At 46.2% G+C, this 15368-nt stretch overlaps 1 protein-coding gene across 5 annotated transcripts in view; it reads right to left on the bottom strand.

The window, feature by feature from the left end:
• EXTL3 (exostosin like glycosyltransferase 3) overlaps positions 1–15368 on the bottom strand; it is a 224717-nt gene that overhangs the window by 163588 nt on the left and 45761 nt on the right. For 2 of the 5 annotated variants that reach the window (XM_065590113.1, XM_042848903.2), the window contains exon 2: positions 9170–9263. The exons of 2 other annotated variants lie outside the window; for them this stretch is intronic. The gene's annotated coding sequence lies outside the window, so the exon portion shown is untranslated. Of the gene's footprint in view, positions 1–1936; positions 2047–9169; positions 9264–15368 lie in introns of those variants that run through there. One more of the 5 variants, XM_065590114.1, reaches the window with a different exon arrangement.

Here is a 15368-nt window from a genome sequence, read left to right as displayed (position 1 = left end):
CTTTGGATTAAAAGACAAGACAACTTTCAGCCACATGTGCAGTCACCCACTGTATGAGCGGCTAAAAGTGCTTAAGTTAGCATTCTTTTTCCTTCCATGTCACCTTAACTCTCATCTAGAAGAGGAGGAGTAGTTCTAATTTGGATTGGTGCTTGAAAACACACTCACAAGGCATCTCTAAGTGCCTTTCATGCAAGGATCTCATAGCACTATACGAACATTAAACAAACCTCATCATACTGTTATGAGACAGGCATTATTTGGACCAATTTGCAGTAGTGCCTGACAACTCCATACCCCTATTAAGTCAATGGGAGCTCAGCTGCTCAGCTCTTTGAAAAAGCAGACCAAGCTATACTCATGTTTCTGTCAGGAAACCGAGGCACAAAGGACATAAGTGACTTACTGAATCAGTGGTAAAACTGAGAACAGAGTCCAGAAAAACCCCAACCTCCAGGCCCTGCTCTAACCAGGTTCCTATATTGTGAACAGTTGCCGCCAACTTTCAGGAGTCTCATGATAACTATTGTTTTCCTTAAAGCCACAGCTCCTGGAGTCAAGTGGATGTGTGATGATTAAGGCTACGTTTATGTCGCAGAGGTCACGGAAGTCACAGAATCTGTGACTTCCAGATACCTCTGTGACAGTCACTGCTTCAGCCACATGGGTTGAGGGTCTCTGGAGCTGGCAGCCAGTGGGGCCCTGGCAGGGTTCTAGTGACAGGCGACAGTGGGCCCCCTGCAAGGTTCCAATAACAGGCGACAGACTCCTAAGGGGGCCCTCCTCAGGGTTCCAGTGACAGGCGACAGCCTTGCCAGGAGGGGACACCTCGGGCAAGCGGCTGGGGGTGTCCCGTTTTCTCTTTGGGAAATATGGTCACTCTGAAGCTCCCAGACATCGTGGGCAGAGAGGGGCCCCCCTGAAGCTTCCAACTGCTGCAGGCAGAGGGGGAACCCCACAGCTCCCAGCCACCACGGTGGTGGGGGAAACCATCGAGCCGCAGCAGGTCACGGGCTTCTGTGAATTTTTGTTTATTGCCCGTGACCTGTCTGTGACATTTACTAAAAATAACCATGACAAAATCTTAGCCTTGGTGATGATTTCAGCCTTCATTCTTAAAGCAAAAGTAAGTTTCTAGCCCTTGTGGCTGTGGAGAAAGCTTCAAAATGTGAAGCCAGTGCACCCTAAAGGCTCAAAAAGCAGAAGGCAAATATAAAGAAAGCCAAATCTGTTATTTTTACGTAATGTCATGATTTCAAAGCCAAATCGCATAATTTTTGGTGAGCCTGACTCCTGATTTTTGAACATTTGGGGTTGGCAAAACTGAACCCATCATTATCATGTCCAGCCACTCACTAGGCATTGCTCCCTCCCCACTATCAGCTCTGTCCTTGAAATGACAGAGTTCTAAAGGAATACATCTTAAAAGAGCTAGTTCAAGTGACAATGTATATTTTCAGGCTTGCCCACAGTAGAAATTATTATTTTAAATGGCGGGTCTGTTATGAGACAGCAACAGGGAACAAAGCCAAAGAAGCAAGTGGCAGGTGTTGACACTTGCATTGTCCAAAACAAGCGCACACTCCAGGAGTAAACCCTTCTCTCCTAGCCATTAACGAACGTTTCTCTGCTGAGCGTGGGTGGCAGAGACAGGCAAGAGTATCTGGACAGCCAAAATCTCAGTGCTTACTATATGAAAACAGAAGATACCATGTTGCATATTCAGGGCCAGGCTGGAAATAAACAACACTATTGTTCCTGTGCAAGGAAGGGTAGTGAGTTATAGAATAAGAATAGGCATCAAGAGATTTTTTTTCAGAACAGCTGAGCACCCAACAGCTTCCATTTAGATATTTAAACAGGTGTTAAGATCTCATAAGTCAATGGGAGCTTCAGCTGCTCAAAACTCTGAAAAAGCAGGCCACGCTATACTCACTTCCCATTGACTTTGGAAGTCAGACCAGATCATCACAGTGGTTCCTTCTTGCCTTAGAAGCTATGAATAAAAGGAACCAAGCTCTTCTGAGAAACACACCCACAATAAACCTAGGGATAGAAAAAAAGGATGTGCCACATCAGAACAGAGAGCTGGCCCAGCAAATCTAATGGCCTCCCTAGCAGTAACTGATACCTGACGCTTCCCCGGAAGAGGAATTCCCCCACAACACACCCAGCCTACCACACAATGTCGGGGTGAAGGAGGATTCTTTCCTGACCTCTACAGTGATCAGCTTACATCCTACACAGCATGATTACTATTAAATATTTAAAGCACAGTAGCATGCTCTAGGAATTATTGTGGGGAAGTTCTCTAGCCTATGTTACATAGGGTTACCATACGTCCGGATTTTCCCGGACACGTCCGGCTTTTTGGTCGTCAAATCCCCGTCCGGGGGGAAATTCCAAAAAGCCGGACATGTCCGGGAAAATAGGGAGGGGTCGTGGGGCTTGGATCCGCGCTGGGGCCGGAGCCGGAGCCGCTGGGGCCGGCAGTGCTCGGCCGGCGGTGGTGCTGGGGCCGGTGCCAGACGGGCTGGTGCCCGATCCAAGCTGCAGTCGCCGGGGCCGGAGCCGCTCGGCCGGTGCCCTGGGGCCCAAGCCCGTGCCCTGGGGCCCGAGCCGAGCTGGAGCCACCAGAGCCCGCGCACTCGGCCGGGACCAGGGCCAGTGCCCGAGCCAAGCCGGGCCAGAGCCACCAGGGACGGCGCGCTCCGCCGGAACCGGGGCCGGCGCCGAGCTGGAACCGCCAGGGCCGGGGTGGGCCAGGGCTCACACGCTCAGCTGGAACTGGGGCTAGCGCCCCAGGGCCCGAGCCGCTCGGCCAGGGGGCCGGACTGGGCCGCGCCTCCTCGCGCCCCAGCTTACCTGCTGCCTGCCTCCTTGTTTCAGGCTTCCCACGAATCAAATGTTCGCGGGAAGCAGGGGAGGGGGAGGAGCAGGGGGGCGGAGCGTTCAGGAGAGGGGGGCGGAGTTGGGGTGGGGACTTTGGGAAAGGGGCGGAGTTCGGGCGGGGGCAGGGCCCCTTGGAGTTTCCTCTTTTTGTTATTTTAAAAAATGGTAACCCTAATGTTACACAGCAGGTCAGACTAGATGATCACAATGGTCCCATCTGGCCTTAGAATGTGTGAAAGCATCTAGAGGGCAAGTGTGAACCTGGACCTCACTCTGTTGGGTGCTGTAGAGAGTTCCTGCTCCAAAGGGTTTACAGATCTTATTGATTGCCCTTACCTCCACGGCCCTGATTACAAGAGTAGGTCAGAAAGAGAAAAGGAGCTTTGAAGGAATTCCTTCCTTCTTAACCCTAATGAGACCCATCCTACGCAGACAGTAGTTTGAGGAGTGCATCTGAGCCACTGACTCTGGTCATCTTTCAAACGGCAGCTGAACTGCTTTTGGAGGTGAGAACAGGCCTAGGAGACATACCTGCCCATCAGCGCTACTACTAAGAATGAAGGATTGCAGATATTGGCTATAATAGTTAATTTCTCCTCTGTGTACGTATTTTGACAGCTCAGATTCACCACTGTATTTCTTTCTCTGGGGAAGCCAAGGATCCTCCGGGACATGGTATGAGTCCTTCCCCGACCCTCCCACATCTTTGTAATCACTCAGAATGGCCTCAATTCACAGCAAGGGGGGAAGATTAGACTTTGCTCCCTTCCAAACCCACTAATGCTGATCTGCATGCCTGGCAGGAGAGGCTCCCCCAAGAGTGGTTCCCAAACTCCCCAGAAGATGACTGCAATGCCTCTGCAGTGATGCCAGACCCAGCCTAACACAGATTCCCCAGTTGTCCTTTCCATGGTATTTTCACAGGACTCAATCATGATCCCAGTGAGGACATGAGCAAAAGACTCACTGAGGCGTCACTGGGAGCAGGATTGGGCTCTGAGCCTGCTGATAAAGGAAGCCAGAACCAAACATGATAATTCCTTACTGACAAATAAAAGCACTTAAACAACAAAGCAAAAATAAACTCACAACAATTCTTAAACTGCTGGAAAGTTTCCTCCACAAACGCTCTCATTTGTGGCTCATGCTGGGATATCTTTAAAAGCACAGAACCAGATTTTTAAGGCATCACATGAGAAAATACAAAGCATTTATTGAGAAATAATAGCTTAAACAATGGCCACGATTTCCCCAGGGTCTGAACACCACAGCTGACAATAAGCTGTATTTCTGCACAAACCCCCCTTCATGGCTTGGGGGATTTGCTTTGTTGGAGCTGGAGTCAAGTTGGAGAGTTAAAACAAAGGACTCTCTGGGTTTTCAATGCCATTTCCTCCAACCACGCACATGTGACCAGAGACTCAAGAATGAGAAAGAGGGGAAAGACCTATTATGCCATCCAGTTCCTCCCTCTGCTAGTACAGGGTTGTCTCCCATAGCACCTACCTATAGTGCTTTGCTCATTCTAGCAAGACACTATCAGAGATGGGTTCACAGCTGAAAATGGAATCATAAATTTGTACCCAGTATATACTGTAATTGCAAAAGAAGAAATTCAGCATCCTTTATGGATATTTTGTACCACATTTATCATTATATACAGCCCCTTTCCCAAAGCAGCCAGCATCAGCTGGAGCAGGGAAACAGCCCCCCCAAGCCCTAGACTCAAATAGCCAGTTGTGGCACCAGACCAGAGGTACAGCTTTCCCTCCTCTCTCCCTCACGTGGGGAGGAGCAGCGGCTGCAGGGAGGAGCCTTTGTGGCCTCCCAACATCACTCCAGTTGGAAGCCTGGGCTCTGGATACACCCCACTCCATACCTGATGCCTCGTCATTGTGGTCCCACTTCATCCAACCCCTCCCCTAACACTGCAACCCTCCAGCTCTCACCCTCCCTGCCCATTCTGCTTCCCACACTTTAGCTCTTTTCCTCGGTCCTCCTCTATTCACTTAACCCTGAGCATCCCCTTGCCAAACATCCCCGGCCTCTTTAAAAGCAAGTAACACAAAAATATATAAACAATCATGGAAGACAGGCACAGAACTACCCTGCCATGAGCCTGCCAAGTGCATTATGTGTAGGTCATGGAATCACAGAAATGTAGGGCTGGAAGGGACCTCAGGAGGTCATAAAGTCCAGTCCCCTGCCCTGAGGCAGGACTAAGTAAACCTAAACTACCCTTGACAGAGCTGGTCTAACCTGTTCTTAAACACCTCCAATGATGGGGATTCCACAACCGCCCCTGGAAGCCTATTCCAGAGCTTAACTGCCTTTAGAGTTAGAAAGTGTTTCTTAATATCTAACCTAAATCTTCCTTGCTGCAGATTAAACCTATTACTTTGTATCCTACCTTCAGTGTACATGGAGAACAGCTGATCACATTCCTCTCTATAACAGCCCTTAACATGCTTGGAGATACATCAGATCCCCCTTCAGTCTTCTTATTTTTCCAGACTAAATAAGTCTAGGTGTTTTTAAACCTTTCCTCATAGGTTTAGAAAACCTGACCTTTTATCGTTTGCTCTCCTCTGGACTCTCTCCAATTTATCCACAATTTTCCTAAAATGTGGTGCCCAAAATTGGACCCAATACTCCAGCTGAGGCCTCACCACTACTGAAAAGAGTGGGACAATTACCTTCCGTGTCTTATACACGATACTCCTGTTAATTCACCCCAGAAGAATATTAGCCTTTTTCGCAACTGCATCACATTGTTGACTCATATTCAATTTGTAATCTACTATAATCCCCAGATCCTTTTCAGCAGTATAACCCCATAGCCAGTGTGTTAGCAGAGCATCCAATTGGAGGATTTTGGCACTAAAAATCCCTCTCTCCAGAATGCAGTTTAGGTCTTCTCTTCCTCAATTCTGAATATTAATTCATCCAGGTGCTTAAGTTATATGTGCATATTTTGGTAGCATCTAGACCCCTGACCCCAGTTAGATTTAGGACCCCGTTGTACTGAGCACAATGCAAGTGCACAGTAAAAATGACTTCTGCCCCAGGGAGTTTACAATTTTATTAAGACAAGATGCAATGAGTGGGTTTTGCTAGAGCGGGGTAGACAACCTTTGGCACGCATGCCGAAGGCGGCACACGAGCTGATTTTCATTGGGACTCACACTGCCCGGGTCCTGGCCACCAGTCCAGGGGGTTCTGCATTTTAATTTAAATTTTAAATGAAGCTTCTTAAACATTTAAAAAAACCTTATTTTCTTTACGTACAACGATAGTTTAGTTATATATTATAGACTTCTAGAAAGAGACCTTCTAAAAACATTAAAATGTATGACTGGCCCACGAAACCTTAAATTAGAGCGAATAAATGAAGACTCCACACACTGCTTCTGAAAGGCTGCCGACCCCTGTACTAGAGGCAGGACAAAGGAAGTGGTAACAAGAAAATGCATCTTCATTGACCACACCTACGCACAGCTAGACGGTTTCAAATTTATTTGTAACTTATTGGGGGGAAGAAAACCCCAAAACATCAGAAGTCCTGACCAGCCATCTATCTAGCTGTTATCAGATGACAGTTGCCTGGAGGCATCATCCAGGAAATTGATTTTGAATAAAGATTTGAAGGAACGGAGGTTAGGACTTGCAATTAAGATACTGGTCTAGGACTCCGGAAATTTAAGTTTAATTCCTGGCTCCACAACAGACTTCCTGTGGGTCCCTAAGTATGTCCCTTAGTCCCTCCGTATCTCAATTCCTCATCTGTAAAAAGAGGTCAATACTACTTTCCTTTCTCTTTCCCTAGGACTTTGTCTATTTCGAGTGTAAATTCTTTGAGGCAAGGCGAACTGTTACTATGTGCATCTACAGCATCCAGCAAAATGGAATCCTGAACTCATCTGAGAACTCTAGGTGGTACTAAAATACAAATAATCATCAGCTTGCTTTTTAAAATGTTTGTGCATGCTTGGAGCACAGCCAGCCACATATTCTGCATCTGTAATTTTGAAATTAAGGATGCCAGACATATTGGGGTACTACCCCCTACACAGACCATATAGAACTTATTTTTTTGCAGCAATCCAAGATCACATTCTAATCAAGCAAAATTCACTGGGATAATTTCCGAGCCTCATAATCACAAGGTTTGTGACAATATCTGGAACTACATGGAGCTTAATCAAGCCTAAGACAAGCTGGTCAAACAGCTACCATACAGCTTGAAGTGCTACCAAAGTACTGAACACACACCTGGGAGGGATCTTACTCTCGTCAAAAAAGTTGGACACTCAATTCCGATCAGTAAAATCCGGAAGAAGCAAGCAAAGATGTCACAGCAATCCCATCAGAGCAGAGGGAACACATGACGCTCAAATCAACATTCCTCCTTGTGTCAGAGGGCTTGCTGCAAATCACAAGTGTACAGTATTAGCAGCAGCTGCTCTGCGGACAGACAACACAATCCCCCTTTTAATGAAGGATCAGAGGCAGACTGTAGTCAGTGCTCTAACAACAATCAATGAACTGTGGTCAGAGGGGCTTTAATGGAGCTGGGAGGGCAAACAGTAAAACTTTTAAAGGCAGCCTTAACATGGCAACCAACAGCTTATAAACATGAACTATATTCACAAGAAGAGAATACAAAATGCTTCCCTGCACTCACTCATGACACCACAACTGCTGTTTAAAGTGGAGTGTAATAGGAAGGAATCAGGTATCATTTGGCTAAACAACTAAGCCCTGGACAGATATGAAAGCTACCAGTAAACAGGTCAATTACATATCTTACCCTGTTCAAGGCCTCAGCAGGAAACACCCCCTTCCTACCCCAAACACACACTTACACATAGTCATGCACCTGTTCAACAGAAAATGGTTTGGAGGTCGATCTTAAACCCGACTCCACTAGCCGCATGATGATTCATTTTGCAATTCACTGGGATGCAAATCGCAATCCACCTCACTGCTGAGAAGTCTTTTCCTAGCAAACATTCCAAATCATCTTCTACAGCAAGAAATCCCTCCTACAGGTACAGGATCAAGGAGGTACCTTAGGCTTTAATAGTAAATCTAGGTTAGAGTAATCCTAAAGAGGAGAAATAAAATTCTGTAGATTTATTTTCCGAATCCCGCAGAATACTTAAACCAAGCAAAGAGAGTGAATACAGGGGTATTTTAAGCTATCACACACACAGACTACACACATGTGGCTTTGGAACATATGCAAACAAAAATTGCAGCCATTAAATATGGAACAACGGCTATTTTATCCAACTCCTGGCTAACCAAGGACTGCCTCCTGAGAGTGTACACCAGGCACTGTTTCTCCCACTTATTTTTAAAAAACCCACTCCTCCCCAACAATATCCCGATATCTGTGAAACCTTTAGAAAAATACAGGCTTGCACTGTACTAACATTCAACACCATCAATGACCTTTACCGTATGACTATGTTATATTTTTATCATAGAATGAATATGCTAGCTTGCATCCGCTCTCTGAGCTATCAACCATCAGCTGAGAACTGATCAATCAGGGACATCTGTACACACGCACACAGTGCCTCCAAGAAGCTGAAAGCTATGATGAAGATCCTAAAGCATGCATATAAACGCAGCAAGTGTAACAGATCTGGGAAGAAGACAAAAAATACCCCGATGATGTATTGAAAAGCACAGAATCATTTATGTAAGCTCCACTGCCTATACCAGGGACGGCCAAACCGCAGCTTGCGAGCCGCATAACTTTACAGTTAAAGTGTGGCTCGCAGACCCTCCCCTCATTCTCCACCTATCAGACTGGTGGGGTGGGAGAGCTCAGGGCTTCTGCCCTATGGCAGGGTGGTGGGGCTAGGGGCTTGTCTTCTGCTCAGAGGAGAGGTGGGTCTTGGGGCTTCAACCCCATGTGCCCTGCCTGCCAGGGCTCGGGGCTTCAGCAGGAGCAAGGCTGAAGCCCCAAGCCCTGGCAGGCATGCCCCGGCTCTCAAACTACTGAAGATTGTTGTATGCAGCTCAGAGGGTTGGTAAATTCAGCCACCCCAAACTATACAATACCAATACATGCGGTAGCTCAAATACAATTAGTCATGAAGCTGCATCACTTTTCCTCTTCTCAATTTTACTGCGGAGTCCCTATGGAATGAGGCAACCCCTACCGAAAACATGCTGTATTTCAAAGGAAAAACTAGAATGTAATATTCAAAAATAAACCTCCAAAAAGTTACAAGTTCTAGGCCCAGCCCTGTCACTGACTCACCTCTGACATCTTGGGAACGTCACTTCGCCTCCCTGTGCCTCCGTTTCTCCATCTGTTCAATAGGGGCCGTACTTCCCAATCTCACAGGAGCGTTCTGAAGATTAGAGTTTGCAAAGGGTGATGATGATGAAAGAGTACTTACTATCCCAGGGATGCTGTGCAAAAGTTATCCCCTGCCAAAAATAACAAAAACCACCACCATGTATTTCTAGATTCTTCTCTTCCATTTTTGCCCCAATGGCTATATGGAGCTAGGAAACATAATGGAGCCACCAGGTTCCAATGGGACATCTGTTTGCCCTATCAGCACATGCCCGCAACTTCGGATAGCCAGACTGCTTCCTTTTTGGATAACAATTTTACAACAGGACTAAAAAGGATGATCTTGTGGTTAAAGCAACAGACGGACTCAGGAGAGCTGGGTTTAATTTGTGGTTCTTCAACAGACTTCCTGCATGATAAACTCCTCAGGCAAGTCATTTTGCTCTCCGTGTGCCTCAATTCCCCATCTGTAAAACAGGAATAATGCCTCCCTTCTCTCACCCTTTGTCTGTCTTGCCTATTCAGATACAGACAATCCCTGTCCTAAAGAGTTTAAAATGTGCACGTGTACTGCATCTAGCAGTAACGCTCCAGGTGCTACCATCATACAAACGGGTGGTGGGGGGGAGGAATCTCTGGTGCTTGTCTTCTGTTAAAAGCCTGAAATATTCAATTATAAAGACTGTAGCTACATTCCTAGTAAGAGTATTGTTTAAAAAAAAAAAAAAAAAACATCCAATTTCTCTTTTCATTTTAGTTCCAAGATTCCACATGATAAAGGTATTTGGGGTTTTCACCATAGAATATTGTATTTACAAACATTCCCCCATCCCCATCTTTCCACACAAGCTTTTACATCTAGTGCCCCTATAATCTCATGTTCCCAAGTTCTTTCTTGCTCCCCTCACCAGAGGTTAAGGCAATGTCCTAATTTCACCTGCCTCCCAATTGGGATTAGTCCGCCAGTGTCATTACATGATAGAATTATGGAATGACAGCACATTCCATTGACCATTTAAATTAATATCTAGAAAATATTTAATCTCTAGTACATACTGGAATTACACCAGGGAAGTAAGTTTGCCAGAGGGCGTTTGGTTTAGAAAACCCTGGGTGACAGCTGGGCACAGTGTGTTGGGTTTTTTTGCACAAACTCTGGCTGCCTTATAATCAGGGATTTCTCCTTCATTGGAGACCATCTGTCACCAAATGAGGGCTGCATATTGCCTTAGACAGAGGGCACAGGGGAAAGATCTACCGTTGTTGTTAGCTTAATCTCCAGACCGGTCGAGCTTCATGATCACCTACTAGCGTTCCTGGAAGCATTGCAGCCAGTAACATGAGACTACTAATGCTCAAGGTCCAACCCCGTAGCGGATTCCAAGTTGCAGGATTGCTAAAGAAAATGAAGCAAAGGACTGTATCTACACCACACTTGTGTTTCTCAGCATGTCCCATTGTCTCCAGCTGAGGTGCAGCTCCACCCATGCAAGCAATGGTAGGAGCTCCAGCTACCATCATTTAACCACCTAGTTCAAAGCAGATCTAGACAACAAAGGGATCAGAACAAAATAAAGTGCCATAGTCTAATATTTCCACTAACACACTGGCACTAGCAAAAAAGTTGGGATATTTTAAGAAACAAAAGCCAAGCACAGACACGGCCAAAGAGGAGAAAGTTGAAAACAGCAGACAGTGATGGATAAAGATGTCAGATTAGTCTTAACTACACCATAAATGGAGAGTGACCCATTACTCTAACCTATTTTTCATCATTGTCTGGACACTGACCCACTCAAACTTCTGAAGTGGTCCTTGAAAGCAGTGGCAACCCTGACCATCCCCCAGTTCCCCGCCTCCTTTTAGCCATAAATACCCTCAGAGGACAGCTCTTCAGGCACCATCCATGCATTTTTTTAACAGCGTCTTCAATCCAGTTGTTTAAAACAAAGGCACCCTCAGAGGAGATAGATGCTGAGAGACAGTTATATCATAGCTATGAAGCGAGATCTCCCAAAGTGATTGTTTTCAAGAGCGGCATCTCCACACTGAATGCAGTGTCAGCTCAACTGTCTCTTTAAAGTTTTCTGCCAGCACAGTCAAAAGAAATAAGAGCCATGTGAATCACAGTACAGTGCCAAGTTAGTTAATATCACCACAAATATACAAAGAAATGAATTATCCCAAATTCTGCGTCAGCTCTCACAAGGGGACACTCGAGTTTAGGCCAAATTAAAATAAAATAAAAAGTTTTAAAGTAAAACCAGTTCCCTTAACTGCAATTTTGGTTTTTCATAATAATGATCTGCTGTTCTCCCCAATTACTGTTGGGTATCCCGCCTGCTCTCAATGATCAGAGGTAGCTACCAAGGTTTCTGAATACCACCCACTCCCTCCCCCATGCATTGCCAGCTCTCTCTCTCTCTCACACACACACACACACACACACACACACACACACACACACACACACACACACACACACGGTACTGCCTATATGAGCGCCAGGAAATATCACCAAAACCAACAAGTAATGGCTGGGTAACAGGTCAGTGAAATACACATACATGCAGCCCCAAAGGCAAAAAATGTGAACTCAAATCTCTCTCTTCCAAACACAACCCTGTTAAATATACTTGTGTTGGCAGATATAACATATTAGCACAGGGTGGGGCTGCCCAGAGCAGTGAAATCCGTACTATGAAAAACCAAAATGACAAAGAAAGAAACTAATTTTACTTTTTGCAGACACAGGGATCTGCTACTCTGGCGAGTTACTGCTAGAAAGTATCAAGTAGGGAACAAACATCCTCCCAAAGAAGGAAGGAAATGAGACAGACTAGGAGAGGTGTGAATAAAGTAAAAACACACACCCAGGTGAAAGTCAACTGTAAGATTTAATTTTTCTTTTTTGCTGTTAAGCAACAATAGAATACCATTTATTTTAAATATGTTTGGATGTTTACTACATTTTCAAATATATTAATTTCAATCACAACAAAGAATATAAACTGTACATTGCTCACTTTATATTTATTATTACAAGTATTTGCACTGTAAAAAACAAAAATATTTTTCAATTCACCTCATACAAGTACTGTAGTGCAATCTCTTTACCATGAAAGTTAAACTTACAAATAACTGCATTCAAAAATAAAACAATGTAAAACTTTAGAGCCTTCAAGTCCACTCAGTCATACTTGTTGGTCACCCAATCGCTCAGACAAACAAGGTTGGTTACAATTTGCAGGAGATAATGCTGCCTAATTCTTGTTTACAATGTCACCTGAAAGTGAGAACAGGCGTTCACATGGCACTGTTGCAATGCCAGCCAGGGCCGGTGCTACCATTTAGGCCAACTAGGCGGTTGCCTAGGGCGCCAAGATTTGGGGGCGCCAAAAAGCAGCGCCCCCAATTTTTTTTTTTAAAAGCGTTCCAGTGGCCGCTGCGCTGCGAGGGAGAGGGGGTCTGAGCTGCCGGCAGGCAGCCCAGGGGTTCCCTGGGTCAGCGCGCCACCGGCGGCAGCCCAGGAATTCGGGCTGCCGGCGGCGCGCTGACCCAGGGGAACCCCATGGCTGCCTGCCGGCAGCTCAGACCCCCCCCCTCCCTCCCAGCGCAGTGGCCGCTCCATCTCATGTGATTCTTCTCATTGCCGGCGGGGGCGCCGGCGGCTGGGCAGAGCTTCTGCTTAGCGCACGTGGCACAAGCCCGGCGACGGGCGTGACAGCAGGGCTTCTGGAGGAAAGGGGCAGCTGCCTCCTGGCTCAGCCTCCACGGTCAGCCCCAGCGGGGGGCACGGAGAAAAAAAGAGCCTCAGGCAGTGGTCTGGTGGAGCGGAGGAAGAAAGAGGACCCCGATGCCCGTGCCTTGGGCAAGGTAAATGCTTCCCCACAGCTCGGCCTCAGGCGCCTGTGCTCCTGCCCCCTTGGTCCTTGGCTGGTCCCTGCTCCTGCTCCCCTTGTGCATGGGTGGCTGGAGAGGACGGCAGCCTGCAGAGCTGAGCTGCCCCAGTGCCCCCCTCTCCCTGCTCCAGCCTCTGTCATGCCCTGTATCTGAGTTCAGGGCTGCTTGGGGGGGGGGAAGTGGGACAATTTGCCCCAGGCCCCGCAGGGGCCCCCACCAGTATGTCAAAAGCTCCCCCTGCCCCACGAGTATGTCGGAGGCTCCTGGGAGAGGGGGTAAGCGGCATGGTAAGCGGCATGGTAAGGGGCTGGCACCTCCCCGACCCCATCCCCCACACCCCTGACCCTCTGAGCCGGAAACCCCCCGACCCCATCCCCCCCCACAGCCCAACCCCTCTGAGCCAGAAACCCCCCGACCCCATCCTCCCCACAGCCCTGACCCCCAGCTCCGAGCCCACCCCCTCTGAGCCGGACACCCCCCTGATCCCATCGCCCCACATCCCTGAGTCCAGCCCCTGTGAGCCGGGCACCCCCAAACCCAGAGCCCAGCTCCCCACCCAGCCCTGGGCAACAGCAGTACCACCCCCAGGCAGCAACAGCCCATTGGTACCAACCATCACCATCACCCAGCAACAGCCCATTATGTAATTGCAAATGTATACATATCATTACAACTTTTAATGTTTTTAAATAATGTATTTAGTGTATTTTCAAATTATTACAAATTAATTTTTGAATGTATTTCACTAGTTATTTTTTACATTTCCAAATACATGTTACTATAGTATTGCAACATTTTTTTATGGAAGGGGCCCCTGAAATTGCTTTGCCCCAGGCTCCCTGAATCCTCTGGGCGACCCTGGAACATGACATTGCTCACAGCATTGACTTGGAGGAACTTGTTTCTAAATTTGCTAAACTTAAAGCGCGGAAACATAAATTCTAAATTATAACATGTTACTCTGTGACTGTGTATAACGTATGTGATTTATTGGGGGGAGGAGGCATGCAAGGTGGAAGTTTCGCTTAGGGCGCAAAATATCCTTGCACCGGCCCTGATGCCAGCTACAAGATATTTACGTGCCAGATGCACTAAAGATTCGTATGTCCCTTCATGCTTCAATCACCATTCCAGAGGACATGTGTCCATGCTGATGACGGGTTCTGCTCGATAACGATCCAAAGCAGAGCAGATGGACGCATGTTCATTTTCATCATCTGAGTCAGATGCCACCAACAGAAGGTTGATTTTCTTTTTGGGGTTGGGTTCTGTAGTTTCTGCATCGGAGTGTTGCTCTTTTAAGACTTCTAAAAGCACGCTCCACACCTCGTCCCTCTCAGATTTTGGACGGCACTTCAGATTCTTAAATCTTGGGTCGAGTGCTGTAGTTATTTTTAGAAATCTCACATCGGTACCTTCTTTACGTTTTGTCAAATCTGCTGCGAAAGTGTTCTTAAAACGAACAACATGTGCTGAGTCATCATTCGAGACTGCTATAACATGAAATATATGCAGAATGCGGGTAAAACAGAGCAGGAGACATACAATTCTCCCCCCAAGGAGTACGGTCACAAATTTAATTGACGCATTATTTTTCTAAAGAGCATCATCAGCATGGAAGCATGTCCTCTGGAATGGTGGCTGCAGCATGAAGGGGCATACGAATGTTTAGCATATTTGGCATGTAAATACCTTGTAACGCTGGCTACAAAAGTGCCACGTGAACGCCTGTTCTCACTTTCAGGTGACATTGTAATAAGAAGCAGGCAGTAGTATCTCCCATCAATGTAAACAACCTTGTTTGTCTTAGCAATTGACAGAATAAGAAGTAGGACTGAGTGGACTTGTAGGCTCTAAAATTTAATACTGTTTTGTTTTTGAGTGTATTATGTAACCAAAAAAATCTGCATTTGTAAATTACATTTTCACGATAAAGTGATTGCACTACAGTACTTTATGAGGTGAACTGAAAAGTACCATTTCCTTTGTTTATCTTGTCTACGGTGCATATATTTGTAATAAAAAATAATATAAAGTGAGCATTGTGCACTTTGTATTCTGAGTTGTAATTGAAATCAATATTGAAAATGTAGAAAGACATCCAAAATATTTAATAAATTTCAATTGGTATTCTATTGTTACAAGTACGATTGATCACGATTAATGTTTTTAATCACAATTAATTTTTTTGAGTTAATCACGAGTTACCTGCGATTAACTGACAGCCATAAAAAAAAAAAAAGTTTAACTGAAT

The sequence above is a fragment of the Chrysemys picta genome, chromosome 3, assembly GCF_011386835.1.
Source record: "Chrysemys picta bellii isolate R12L10 chromosome 3, ASM1138683v2, whole genome shotgun sequence".
NCBI classification, from domain to species: domain Eukaryota; kingdom Metazoa; phylum Chordata; order Testudines; family Emydidae; genus Chrysemys; species Chrysemys picta.
Note: the sequence above shows the minus strand (reverse complement) of the source record. Positions and strands in the feature narration are given on the sequence as shown.